We start from the raw sequence: 15,245 nt of genomic DNA, 5'->3' as shown, positions 1-15,245 counted from the left end.
TCAAAGCTCATTAAGTCGCTTATTATGTGTGTTTAATAATATAAGACCAGAAACAGAAGTGTAAGATATTAAGCTGCATAAAGCTCCATATATGCAGATGGATTGTTTATTAGTCCATATAAAGCTGACTGTTCATTCCTGCAGCAATAAGCTGAAGGCTAAACAGCAGGACCTGGCCACGCATGCATAAAATAATACTAAAAAAAAAACTGATGTGAGAGTGTGAGGATGCTGAGGGGCGTGAGCTGTGTTGTGCCCCTCATGGTCAGCAGCGCACAGGAATTAAAATGCATGCCTCTCATTGCCTGGGAGAGCGAGTAACGGGGAACGCGAGAAACTCTCCATCCATCCATCCATCCTCCTCCTCCTCCTCCTCCAAGCAGAAACGCACGGATGTGCGTGCTCCAGGAGGAGAGTAAAACCTCCTCCCGGTGTTTTCACAATCCAAAACAGAAAAGGAGAGAGAGGAGGGGCGGGAGTGGAGGGTACCAACGGTGTGAGGTTGCCAGTTTGGAGCTTGTTTTCCCCTTAAATTGGACCCTGCAAGCTGTGACCGAGGCTGATTCGCTCGCCTTTTTCCTTCTCCGCGAAGCTGCTGCTGCTGCCACACCGCGCAGAAATAACGGGACTTCACTCGCAGCCCGTCTCTGACTTTTAAGTGAGTATCGGTGCTCAACGCATGCTTTTAAATCTACAAAGAGGGACTAGTTTCACCTTATGCGTCTTTTTAAATCTACAAAGAGGGACTAGTTTCACCTTATGCGTCTAATTAGTTTCTTTTAAATCTCAGTGCCTTTGGATGAAGCAGCGCGCATGAAGGATTTTAAAGTATTCCAAGAGCCGCTGACCAGGTGTTGCACTTTAACTTTCTTCTGCAAAAAAAAAAAAAAAAAACATAAATATTAATACTTGGATGTGTCATAGAAAGCAGCAGCTTGTCTGTGTTAAACATTCATGTTTAAATTTGCAGATTTTATTGATGTGCTTGTGTTTAATGTCATAATTAATACCCCTGCTTTTCAGGTTTCATTCTCTAATGTTTTCATAATGCTTTGAGAAAAAGCAACTTCTTCCCTTGTGAGGACTGTTTTTGATTTCCTGCCCTTAGATTCGGTGGGTGGGTGGGTGGAGGGGGGGTGGCTGGCTGCTCCGCTTTCTCACTTCAAAAAGACTATATACCATCCACTGTGCTGTGGAACCAGGCTCGAGCAACTGTTGAATATACAGCAGATGTGCAGAGAACGGTGGAAGATATCAGTGCCGGGCACGTTACTGTAGGTGTGTGTTTGTCTGGGTGTCCTGGAAGCAGTTTCATTAAGTAAAAACAGCAACTGTCCATCTTACAGAAATCATTTGAATTTGTTGTGAACGTCCATCACAGTCAGTGTGAGTAAACACCGGGATTATAGGTTATGAGTTCTGAAATGATCCCCCCTCTGTTGGGTATTTTGTATGAGATGTCACCTCATTTGCTAATGAAGGTGTCTGCGGCGCGGGCCGGTTAATTTTCCACTGAAACCTCGCCTAGCCATTATAAATAATAAGCAAGAAGAATAGATTAGCTCAGCAGCCGCTTCCTCATCACGTCTCCAATCAGATTGGATGGCGTGACCTTGGGGGGGGACTAAGCGCTGCAGTATTTAGAGAGGAGGGTGGCAGAGATGGAGATTGGGTGCTTTGGTGGCATCCATTATCAGGGAACCCAATTACATCAGGAAATTGTAGTTGCCATAAGCAATTGCCATTTGTTACACTATAAAAGACAGAGGAGCTATTTTGAGGGAAAAATGTGTACCATCCTGATAATATGCACTTCAGTCAGTCTTCGGTGCAGGCTCTCCCATCTGCATATACGTTGTAATTTAAAAGATCTGTGTGATTCTTTTGAAAGGAAGGTCCTTTGTGGGCTCATTTTTTTTAAACAATAGAGGATGGAAGAAAGCAATGAGTCACTGTGAATCATGGCAAACCTCACCAGCTGCCAGCCAGATGAAGACATGCTGCAAGGAAAGAAAAGAGAAAAAAAAAAAAGTCTGATGAAACCGCAGTCGCAGTTGTGCTGCCGTTTCCACTTCAAAGCGTGTCACGCTGAACAGAAACATATAGCGTTTCCACGAGGGTGCCTAACGTCTCACTCGGAAGTTCCTGCAAGTTTCTCTAATGATCCAACCTCCAGTTTTCAGATCTTTCCTGCGAGGTAGATCCTCTAGTCTTTAGCTGCCGTGGCGTGAAGGCTGAAGTTAAGTCAGGGGGGTTTTATTGTAATCAGTTATTCAACGCTGGAATCCAGACTCCCAGCTCCAGACAGAGGAATCCCCGTGGCTCACCGCAGACCCAATCAAACCCTTTAAGTAAGCGGCTTTCCAACAAGGTCTGGGACCGAGCAAAAATGTTTCCAGTCCCTCAGGTGGTGGTCTGCATGTGTCTGCAACATGTACAAGTATATTTCACTAATAGTTAGTGTCTTCTGTTCAGGCCTCTCAGCTCAGTCACAGACAGTCTCTTTCCTTCACAGTATTCCCCTTGGGCTTCTTCTTGGCTTTCTGATTTGCCCTCTGTTTCCACTTAACAGTCCTGGCTATTTTCCAAGGAACACCTCAGCACCATTTGTTGTTTTTTTGTTTTTTTCTCCCCAAGCATGAGCACACTTCTTACTCTGAACACACGTGGAGAACACACGGCTTTCTACTCAGTGCGTGCATTTTCCGAATGACTTTGTGCTGCGTCGTGCCCACACTTGTGGGGTTATCGCGGATGAATGCGAAATGACAATTCGAACACGACGACAAAGAAAGCCATCCTGTGATTGCTGTCTTAATCTTTCCCGGGTGCAATCAGGCGACGTCGAGGCTACACATCACTCCCGCAATTAGGCTTGTCAAATTACTGTGTGGCTTTTTATCTGTGACTGCCTGTCTGATAATGCTTATTGGCAGGTGCCTTTGGAGAGGCAGACGAGAGGGGGAACCCACAGCTGGTGCATTATGTAAAAGCATACTGTACTGTGCAGCAGATGTTGTCTTCCTTCTGATGGCCAGCTCATCCGCATAACCGCACATCTCCATATCACAAGGAGTTTTACTCTTTTTTTTATTTTCTCCACATTTTGATAGACACATGCACCATCCTTGACTTTCATCACTTTGTTGTCAAACTGAGCCGCTTCTCCACAAATTGCCCCCCCTCCCTCCGCCGTCCTCATCGTTCCCTGGTACAATCTGTAAAGCTGAGCTCGTTGCATCGCTCCATCCAGCACGGTTTTCCCAAGCGTCATCGTCAATGTAAAGCGTTTTCTGTACCTTTCTATTCTCCTCATAGTCGTGTTGACAGGCCTGCAAGCGTCTCTGACCTTGTCAGGAGAAATACCATCATTCTTAGCACAAATAGAGACTCGCCTATACAATATGTGCGCAATCTTATAAGCTCTAACTCGACAAGGCTTTGGCTCGGGATTAGTGTTACTTCTTCATGTTTTTTTTTGTTGCTTTGCTTGTCCTCAGTAGGGTATTATTTGGCAACCAAAAAGAGAAAAGGGGATTTTAGTGAGTGGGCTTGACATGCATCCTTTTTCTGTGGGTTTATTCGAAGGAAAGGCTAATTGTTATGCCTCGGAGGTCCATTGTTAATTAGAAGTTATCTCGGGCAGCTCTCACATGGTCACCGCTCTAATTGGCAGTCAAAGCTGTGCGCCACCTGGCCTAGCCTTTAACTCACCAGGTGCTCCTAGCAGAACCGTCGGGCTTTGGCATTATGTGGGTATGGCCTCTTAAAAGAAGACAGGCAGTAAAAGGTTGGTGGGGGTGTGTTAGGAAAAATAGAAGAAAAGACACCGTTGCCTGCCAACTTTTGCTAAAATGGCGGAGCTGCATAACGGCAGTGAAAGGTTATTTCATGGTACGTAGCTAAACAAGCCTTTTGAAGCTGGCACCCTAAAAAAAAAAAGGTTCAGAGAATTAGTGGATTCTTTTGATACACACAGCATCATACATCACATCGCTTTGTTTCAGATTTCTAATACCACAGGGGATGTGATGTGGCAGCACACAGTCCGTGCATGTTTGTTTACCTGTGTTTTGTGGCAGAAAAAAAGAAAAAAGAATCAGTTTAATCCAGGAAAATGAACAAAGCTTGTATCCAAAAGGCTTTTAGTGTTTGTTTCACCACCTGTTTGTTTCACCACCAGGTAAATCAAGGATGATTTGGACAATCATGTGAGCTAAGTTTGGTATTCATGGAGAAGGATGAATCTTAAAAATCGATTCAAGCGAAAGATTTCCACTTTAAAAACAGAATCCGCATTAAGTCAGCGCGGTAATAACACTGAACGGGGAAACTGTGGAGAAAAGGCAGCGATTTCATCTGGAGATAGTGCAGCTGCTTTTCACAATGAAGTGGAAACTCACACCAGGTTCTCACAGAGTAACCTGATTAGTATGAGATTCCTTTATGTGCACATGAACGAGAGTTGTGTTGTGCCTTGGCAGTGGGAGAAAGAAAAAAAACAAAAAATCACCCATGACCCTCATAAATCTGGACTAACTTGTCCAAAACCATGTGAATCTTAATGTTTGGTCCTTTCAAAAGACTAGACAGGTGTGTCCTGCGTGTGACTCAAACAAAGCGATAAAATGTGCCTTGCATCTCTGTGCTCTGAAGTACAAAAGACCTTTTGTTTTTTCACATCACAAAGTCAATAGGGCTGTATTGTCTTGGCGCTCCGGCATCGAAAGTTGACTCTAATTCCCAAATGTGGCTTCCTTTTGTTCTCTGATCACAATGGGAATTTGAAAATGTACAATGCCTTGTTGGGTATAAGCAGAGAGAAGTGCTTAAAAAAAAAACGCTTTGTAACTGTGTTGTGTTTAGCAGCCTTAGGCAAAATGTGTTAACGTGGTACAGCAGAGCAGAGGATGATCTGGATCTGTGTGATTTGTTGTAGTTTATTTTTCCTGGAAACTGTTGTGTATAGGCCTAGGGCTCTGGCAGCGTATGTTGCCTGATTTCTACCTACATATACAGTATACATACGCAATACATTACCCAAGAGAAAATGAGTCATTTTCCATATATACTGTGCAGCTCGTGTTAAACCAGGAATACAGCAGCAGCAGCAGCAGCAACAATAAATAAGTTGCAAATGACAATTAAAGAAATAAAGATTAATAGACAATATAAAAGTGAATAACAAAAATAGTAGTTCACTGCCTCATAACAGACTAATTATAATAAACAGGCCTATCACTGCTATAATTACTGACAGTAGAATCATTACTTCCACTAATGCTTCACTGCTACCGTCATTAATAACAGTTCATTAATTAAACATACTATGAGAAACAGCAGCTCTGTTCTGTGAAAAGGACTTCTCCTTGACTGGACCCACAGTGTGTAGCTTAATTTTGCTCTGGAGGTCATTTCAGGAATAATGAGCGGGAGAAATGTAAATACTCCTCTTTGTTTAACTGCCTGGGACACTTAGAATACCTGAGACAAGCCAAATTTCAGATTTAGAGACATAATGAGATAAGCAGGAGTGGTGAAAAGGAAGAGGCTTTTAATGCTTCAATGAAAGTGTTTTCTTTTTTAAAAGTGAGGTATTAACAATGTAGCTTTCAGCTGTGCATTCCTGTAGATTTGTTGAAGCTTAGACATAGAAATCCACTTACCAGTCAAAAGAATAATATAACATTTCCGGAACTGCTTATTTGAGAGATGAGAAGATCGATAGTACAAAGCTGGAGTTAGGGAATGTTTAAATTTAGCTCAACTTAATTCAGCATAAAGATTGGAAGCAGGAGGACACAGGTAGTCCAAAGTGAAAAGAAAATGTCAACAGCTTTAAACTGACTATGAAACTGCCAAGTTGTGTCTTTTGTGTTTGTAACCAAAATATAACAGTGACAAAGACAGAGTTACATGCTGAACCTGTTTTTAAGTTGGGCAGCTTCCTAAAGTTTTATTGGCATAGTAGTTGCCAGGTTTGGCACCATCATGCCTGTACTAAGACCAAATCCAAAACCTTTGCACAATGATTGCCGTACAGCTGGAGACACTGCACAGATAGATACAGCTGAAATTGTTCTGAAACATTACTCCGCACAAAAACACAAATTGACATTTTTATAGCTTGTTGCCAGATGTGCTTTATTTTCTCGAGACAGAGTCTGGCTAGCTGTTTCACCCTCTCTCCAGTCTTTATGCCAAGCTAGACTAACCACGTCCTGTATTGACAAAGAGATTGGGGGTATCGGAATGATACCAAAACACAAAATTGGTTGTATTATCACATAATGAAGTTGATATGGCATTCATGTGGAGTCATGTTTCTGGTGGCAGTTGTGAGAACAGTTCTCTGTTGGATTAAACCAGCTCCTGAGAGAAATATCTGGCTCTGAATGCTCCACTGCTCCACCAGCTATTTGATAACATTTGTCATTTGATGCTAGGCAGATAGCATATGGCCATTTTTAGAGCTACCTGCTGGGGCTGAAAACAATGCTGATGAGGGTGAACCCAAAAATAGCCAAAGTTGTGGGCGATCAAACCAAAATAATTAACTGAAAAATCCCAAAACACTTAATGGTGCTGAGGGGAACTGCAGTTATAATCCTCTTTTCACCACCAGAGATACCTTTCACATACATCTAGTCATGTAATCAAGAGTTCAAGTTCAAGTTCAAGTTCAAGTTGGCTTTATTGTCAATACTGCAATATGTACAAGACATACAGAGAATTGAAATTACGTTTCTCTCTGTCCAAACAGCACTAAACATGAAATATAAAATACAAGATATAAGTGAAGATGTAAACATATATATAAAATAAAATATGAAATAAAAATAAAGAATAAAAATAAATACAAATAAAGATAAAAATAAAAATATGTATATACAATATATACAAGCTAAAAGACATCCGGGAATAGAAGAGTCTGGAGATATAAATAGTATGTTGTGAGTGAGTTCACACACAAATGAGACTGATTTGCTTGTTTCGCTACCAAAATGTTGAACCTATACCTCTACATATATCGTATAAATGACATTGAGGCAGTTGTTCATATTGAGATCGGATGAACTACTTAAAACAGTCAAATTACTGTATTATTTTCTTCCGTCTAGTTGGTTACTCTGCCTAAATTTCCAAAGGAAGTCTTTGAAACACATCAGAATGGACGGAGGTCTTCATCAGAGCACCACACACGTGCTTGCTGGCTTGCTGTAATGGTTATGAATAATTACTGTCTTCAGTAATTCTGTAATCATTGTTGGAAGTACATCTGGCTGACTTCTGTGTGGATACACCATATCAGAAGTCTACAGGCTCTGTCTAATTTTCTAGTTTTTAAAAGCCTCGAAGGCTAAAATGAAAAGCTATTAAATCAAACTTTTTTTCCATTTTCATTTACCTAAGTAACGAGTAAAGGGTGAAAAAATGAAAGGCGGCTAATTTCTGACAATGTTATAAAAATGGAGAACGAAAACTCCTGGTTATGTAATAGTGGACACCTTGCACTTATTGCTTTGGTAACAACCATGACCCTTTTCAATGAGTTTCTACCATCTGAATGTCGGATTTCTGTCCCCCATTCCTTTCCTTTAGACATGCACACTTCTTCTTGAATCAATCCGCAGAGTTTGTACTAATGTAAAAGTCCGGGATAGAGATCTTCCTTTTGTCTCAGCTGGTGGTTGATTACTCGGCGGGCTTTGGTTTTCTGTCATGTTGAAAGATTGAATTCTTCTTTGACTGGCGCTCTGTGTTTTTGTTCCAGAGGGCAGCAGATTTTCACCCCAAAATATCTTGGTATTTCTAGCCATTTATCTTCCCCTTCCTCTGTTCTTACCACAGCTCCTGTCCACCTTTGTAGAATGATGTAGCACCAACACACTTGAAGAATACCAGTGTCATTTACCTTCATTGATTGATCACTGGTGACTGGAGTTTATTTACCCCCTAAATCAATGCATGCTCTTTTTAGAATATCTACCCGTAGCTCTGCATGTAATCGTTTTTTTAGCTTGCTCAACCATTTATTCACTTTTCCATAGCTGTGTCCTACGGGGTCGTTGAAATGTCTAACCAGGGTCATTCACTTAGCTCCTCTTTGCAAGGCTGCTGAACTGTGCAGAGTGATTGGTGTTTGTGACATTGTGTGTCCTTGTTTAACATTTATTCTTTTTTTTTATTTTTATTGTGTTTAAAATATGTGGTGTCAAACCAACAGTAACTTTATGGAACAAAATAAGCCCAGGGGCTGTTTCCAAATCTGGATTATTTTTTTAAAACAGCAAGAGTGCAATTTTCAAATCGCACTTTTAATTGGGTCTCTCGCCAACATGAAACTTTTAAACAACATTCGATTGTATATATAGTGACAACTGACACCTGTACAGTAGCTATTGTTAATTATTGTTAATTACGTGGGGTGGTAAAGCAACAAAAAAGAATCTCTTGGCTGTTGTCTGGAAAGGAAAAGAAACAGTCTGACACATAACATGCCATAAAACCTTACCATGTCCTTTTTACACTTCGGTTTCTGAACAAACAGGTGCTGGTAGGCGGATTTTTATACCTCTGGATGGAGCCAGGCTTGCTGTATCTTATTTAACACCATGTAGACTACACAAATACAGGCTGTCCTTGAATTTATTAGAAGAACTAGTACTATCATGCATAAAAAGAAATCACAATATTGTCTTCTGAATTAAGGCCAAAAAAAGTTCAGTTTTGCTCAACCCTAGGATGCCTTTTCACATCGTTCTGAGTTCATCTTCTTGCATAATTAAGATGAACTGGATGTTATTTTTAGGGGAAAGTGGTGTCTGTCTTGCCACCTGACCGCACAGCCCAGAAACCTTGCAAACATGCAAATGAGCTCTTATATCCATGGAGCGGGAAGACACCAGCGCACACAGTACATACCGATAATATTGCTCCTGGCCTCTTTGCTTCCCCCCGATGAGCTTCTTTCTGCACATTCATCTCAGAGGAACCTCCTGATCTTGGCGAGATCCTGCTGCTGTATTACCTCCCATCTGTGATTATAGTTTTTATTATGTCTCAGGCTGTGTTCTTTTTATGTCCCTATTTTAATCTCAGCCTTTGAAATAATAACACATTTAATATGTGTGAAGCTGTAGTTTTAATTAAAGTATTCAGGACCAAATCTTATGATTAAACATCAGTAAAGAATGGAGGTAAAAGGAAAGAAGAGACGGTGACAGATAGAGAGATTACATTCGATATGGGTTTCCTGGAAGATTAAGATAAACCTGTTAATATGTTTTTCACTATCGGGTACCTACTGTTTCATTATGTGGTACAATCATATAGTCACTGTGGAAAAATGGCTCAAAAATACTGTCAATTTATATTCAGAATTAATTATAACTGGGGCACTGGGATGAGGTTACTGGGGAACAAAGCATGAAGACTTGGCTAGATATATGTATACACCAAACTTGATTGTATACAATAATCTAGTGTTGGTTAGATAATTTCGAAGGTCTATAATTTCTCAAATATGTCCATTTGTTTACCTCACTTTACCTAATTTTAAAGAGAAAAGAAAACAGGCTTATATTAAGTATATTTTATGTCAGGAATAATATACAGTGAGCTGGTCATTGTTGAGAAATAAACCCTGACTTGTCAGGCTCCTTCATCACCCTGTGGGACTTTATTTAGCATAAATGGCCAGCTGTTTGTAGATTACCCTGCTTATTACTCCACTACTTACCAGAGGAATCGATAATCTGACACAAAGTATTGATTTAGAAATAATTTTATTGTGTTTGCTGTGGTCCTCCAGGATCTACGATCAGAACTGCGTCCATGGCAACGACCTGCGATACAGAAATGACCGACTGTAGGACGTCGATATTGACCAATCAGAATCTAGTATTGAACGAAGCTGTGTAATAACATATTTTATTAAGAGGCTCCCCTCTGCTCCATTTCGTCTTGGCTCTGTTTATGCAACACTCATTCTGTCAGTAAATGTAAGAAAAATGTTGTGGGGACTCAATTATTCCATCGTTACACTGGTTCCATGTCTTAGTATTATTTTTTTGTTTTACAAAATGCTATGAATACACAATTAAGCTGTTAATAAAATTACTACAAGGTAGTGTAGTATTAGTTTAGGAATTTGCTCCCCGTAAGTAGACTGTAATTGATTCAATATTGACGCTGGATCCCTCAGTGCAAACCATCCAGCACAAGGATTCAGCTTATATTAGACTTTATTGATGCAAATTCTCTGACAAGTTTGCAATTAGTGAAATTACAAAAAAGTATTGACATGCTGTGAATCTGGGGCTCACAGGATAATCACATACTACACAGGATAATTCATCCAGCCATCCATTATCTGTAACCGCTTATCCTCATCGGGGTCACGATGGGGTTGGAGCCTATCCCAGCTGACTTTGGGCGGTCACGATGGGGTTGGAGCCTATCCCAGCTGACTTTGGGCGATAGGCGGGGTACAACCTGAACAAATTGCCGGTTCATCACAGGGCACACTCACACTCACATTCACACCGATGGCCCGATTTTGAGTCACCAACTAACCTGTTAAGTGCATGTCTTTGAACTGTGGGAGGAAGCAAGAGTATCTGGAGAGGTGAGGAAGAGATGGAGAATATGCAAACTCCACACAGAAAGGCCCTAGCCGAGGTTCGAACCAGAAACCTTCCAGGTATTTTATTTGACAAATTATACAAAACAAAATTACAATGGTACAACTTTCTTCCTTCCGTATATTTACATATTTGCACTGGTACCAGTAAGAATTATGTCTGTTCTCTATAAAGTAGATAAAATGATAGTAATTTACACGCTGTGATGTAAAGTACTACTGGATCTCAATTTCTGTGGCAGAAATTGTCAATCAAGCACTTTCATTATTTTAATTTAAAAGTTCAAAAACATGAACATGTAAAAATTGACATGCAAATATGCAGTAAACAGTCAGGACGAAGAGTTGAATCTGCAGCTGTGTTCCTCTCCCTTTGATACACTGTTGCCGCTGCTGGTCTCACCCACCGAGTTTCACAGTGTGACAGACTCCATCTCATTTACAAATGGAAGCACAAACTAGTGCCTGTGTGGCTTTCAAACTGTGTGGCTTTCATTTTCATTGATCAAACAGCTAAATTTGTGTGTGTCACTGATGCTGCTTATCAAAGCCCGAGTTGCGGAAAAAGAACACAGAGCGACGGAAATGAAACAGACAAATCCTCACCTCCAGTAAATCAAATGACCCGAGTCCTTGGAAAAGAAAAAGAAAGTTTCTTCACTGTTGGATCTCACCTATAACTTTCTCATCATCCGAGTAAACACACACGATCTTTTTGTCAGATTCGACCTAGACATTTCATAGGGACTAGTAATCAGCCTAAAGGATAATACCACCATTATTGAGTTTTTCCTTATCTCCAGTGGCTTTCACTTCGCTCTCTACAAATTGGAATTAACTTATTTTATTGCTCCCATTGTCTCCCGAGTGCATCAAAAGTGGAGATTTAATATTTTGTAGTTATACACCGGAGTGAATGTGATGGAAGTAAGTAAAATGAAAATCACCAGCCAGTCGAGCTTTCCCTGACTGTGCAGTCTCCCCCTCATGAAAGATTTAACATGACCCGAGGGCGAGTTGCTGTTTCATGATGTATAATAATAACAGTGACAGTGAATATATTGATATTGATTGGATCAGTCCTGTATCGACATATAGAGGATGTATGGGGCTTACTGAATGATAAAAGAGTCATTTATTAATTCTGTCACAGTATCAGTGGAGTAAATCTGAGAAGCATAGTGATTGCAGATAAATAAATACACATCTGCTCATCAATCAGCACCTTTCCTCTCCTTTAAGTCTTAAAATCCTCACATTTGATTAACTGCTTTACTGTGATTGGCTCTTAAATTTCTGATTACAATCAAAACAACCCTAAAACAACACGCAATACGAGCGTCAGAGTTCTTTCTTGACCTTGAATTGAATTTATTTTTTCAACCGTATCACGCAGTCATCATTGGGAAATTATTCATCCAGTCTTCATAGGAAATGATGTTGTGTCAGCAGAAGTTTTGCGTGAACCAAAGTTAAGTATGTACAGTCTGATTAAGGGTATTTATCATCCAGAGCACTATGTCACCTTTAACCTACAGAGTTTGTGCTGACTTGAAATGTGGTATCTTGCCTCTGGCGGTGGAAACTGGATGCGTCCACTCGACTCTAGTGGAGGATAGAAAGTGTGTGATCTGGGAGAGGTTGAAAATAAAATGTTTTTGTTCTATTGTCCATCATATGACAACATTAGATATAGACTTTTTTCATAAGACGTCGGCAAAATGTCTTAATTTGTTGGATGAATGCAGACTAAAGTTTCTGGTCACAGACGAAGTCTTTCACTTTGTTCCTTTAAATATGACAAACATAAAGCAACCTCTTTAAGACAAACCGAGCAGACAGAGCCACACTTGTTTTTCGGTCCTGTCTTTGAGCTGCAGGGTTGTGTTTAAATTTCCGTTCTGCTTTGTTTGACATGCTCGGTGTATTACTTGCTCTTATTGCTTTTGTTTGTTTGGATTGTAGTGTCCTGTGAGTCTGTGCGCGCTGTGCACCTGCCACCTCGGTGCACGACAGTTATGATTATGTTCAAGGCAACGTTTGTCCAGTTGAATGAAGAGCTACTGCAATGTATTGAATCAGACCATGATCTTTCCCTAACCTTACCTAACTGCTGGCAATGACTAAGCATTAATAACAAAGTTTTAATGCGGAGGTAAGATGGGATATTTTGGCAGAAACCTAATATAACTTTTTCTGGTGAATTCACCTTGCAACATACATTTCCTCATTATTTTTTTATAGAAAAAAGGAATCAGGAATTGTTGCGTCTATGTGAATAATATTATAAAGAGCACACTGTAGTCCTCTATATGGAAAGTGCCATGGGATAACTTCTGTTATGATTTGGCACTGCATATTTAAAATTTAATTTAATTTAATGAATCCAGGTGGCATAGAATATTTGCATATGCAATTTAGTTGTACATAAAGATCATTTATACTTAACTTCATCTGGCCGTGTGTTATATAAACTATAGTGAGCTTGTTTGAATGTTGTTTGATTTGACATTTTACATGTTGTGGCAGACTGTAGTCTTAGCTGAGACTGCTGTGATACAAATAAACCAGAACGCCGCTACAGAACAGAACACATTGTCTTCATCTGTCCAGCATCTTTCAGGCGTCGTCTTGTTTTTCTTCTTCTTGCTTTCCATTTAAAGTAAAATTGCTCAAAGTATCCAGGCGCTTCTCTTTCCTGACAACACTTTTGTCGAATGGGCGATGGACAAAATCAGTTTTTGTGTTTAGTGTCCATCATTTTTTTAATCCGAAAGGGTTCAGACTTCACTTCCTAAAACAGCTAGACATACTATAAATATATACTGTATATATGTGTGGGGGACAGATTTAAAATAAACTGCTGTGTCTGGCTCACGGATGTGTTTTTTTGGACACAGAGCTCCAGGGCACAGACAAATAAGATATATCAGGTTTGAGATACACGCACATTTCATTGTTGTGATTGTGGTGAGTTCATAAAAAAATATCACGAAACTGGTCCATGATTAAAATCATACCATCTCTGTCTGCCAGGCTTTAGATGCTGTAATTGCACAATTAAAAACATACATATCAAGTGATCAGTAATCAGTCTAATCAACACGGAGAGGGCGGATATTGAGGCAAGAGCAGGAGACATTAATCAAGATTCAGCCTCTTCATCTTCTGATTTAAAGCTCAACGTGGAAAAGCTAAAATCGCGCTGATGCTAATTGATTCATTTACATGACCAAAAACAATGAAGTGCTTCTAGATGTTCTCATTAACTCCGACTGTATAACTAATGAAGGGTGTTTACATCTGTCAGAGTCGCTCAAATATTCCCGTCGCCGTCGACAGCAAAGCAATCGTTAAAGGCACACTGCTGTTTTGACCCTGCATTTTCACACGCGTGAGGCATGATCACAAATATTGTATCATTATCAAAGTCTGTCAAAGGCTCCCTGTTTCCCATGACTAGTTACTGATCAGTGTTGTGGGATGTGCCTGGCTGCAGTGAAGCGTTGGCAGTCGTATTGACAAGGACGTTTTATCTGCAGAATCTGGTTTCTCACCTTTTCAGACTGATTCATAATGTGACACCAGATCATACATCAGCTTGTTTAATATTTCATGAGGAAAGGACATCTGACAAGGGTTTAAAACACATAGGGGGGGGCAAACTTTTATATGAGGTTGCTTGTACATCGACACGTGAAGCTTGGGCTGCAGTAGAATATAGATTTAAACAGTGTTTTGGACACCTTTTGGAGCTGTGTTAAAAGTTAATGTGAGTGGAAAGGTAAGCAGAGAGGCAAACTGTTCTTCAAAAAAAAAATGGAAAGCAACCTCACAGGGTTGGAAACTTCACAGCCGCCCCCCCTCCCTTCAAAAAAAAAACCTTTGAAGCACCCTAAAAGCAGCCTACTTATTTAGAGTACACTGAGGGATACGTTTACGCAGGATATACGAGCTCCAGGAAGGTACAGCATGCCAGACAGAGATTGCTGACAGAAAATGTGAAAATACATTTCCTTCTAAATATTAAAACTGTCTTCTCCAGAGGATAAGACCTGCACTCCGAGTTGATGTTTTGTTGCTCAAAGAAATCCCCTAGAAATTCCTCTTTTCAGCTCAAAGGTAGATTATGTAAGATTTATGTTAAATAGCACCCCCTGCAGGCGCAGCACACGGTGACGAATCAAAATCAAAACAAAGACAGCCACCCACCCTGTGATCTACATTTATCTAGAGGACAGGATGCTAAGTAAATGTACCCCAAACCCAAGTCTTAAGCTGAGAATTAAACCCTCTGCATAATATTAAGTCAGTGTCCAAAAACTGGCTAGGCCAATGCATCAAATGGTATTAATGTGTGTGTGATAACTAACATGAACTAACTATCATAAATACCAAAATGATTTAAGACATTTAGACACTGTGTCATAGTTTGTTCACCAGAGAGAGCTGGCATGTGTATTTTTAGCCGTGTTAGCAGCTGTAGCGCTTTGGATGACAGTGTCAGTCGGTTGGTTTAATCCAGACTGAAATATCTCAACGACTATGAGCCGGATTTCAGTGACATTTGGTCCAAGCATTCATGGTCTCAAGAGGATGA

General features: G+C 40.2%; 1 protein-coding gene across 1 annotated transcript in view; it reads left to right on the top strand.

The window, feature by feature from the left end:
* The first annotated feature begins 276 nt into the window (after window positions 1-276).
* LOC104928575 (CMP-N-acetylneuraminate-beta-galactosamide-alpha-2,3-sialyltransferase 1) overlaps window positions 277-15,245 on the top strand; it is a 56,481-nt gene continuing 41,512 nt past the window's right edge. The window contains exon 1 of the mRNA XM_010742883.3: window positions 277-658. The gene's annotated coding sequence lies outside the window, so the exon portion shown is untranslated. The remainder of the gene's footprint in view (window positions 659-15,245) is intronic.

Source organism: Larimichthys crocea, chromosome XIII (assembly GCF_000972845.2).
Source record: "Larimichthys crocea isolate SSNF chromosome XIII, L_crocea_2.0, whole genome shotgun sequence".
NCBI lineage: Eukaryota > Metazoa > Chordata > Actinopteri > Sciaenidae > Larimichthys > Larimichthys crocea.
This window is presented reverse-complemented; position numbering and strand designations above follow the sequence as displayed.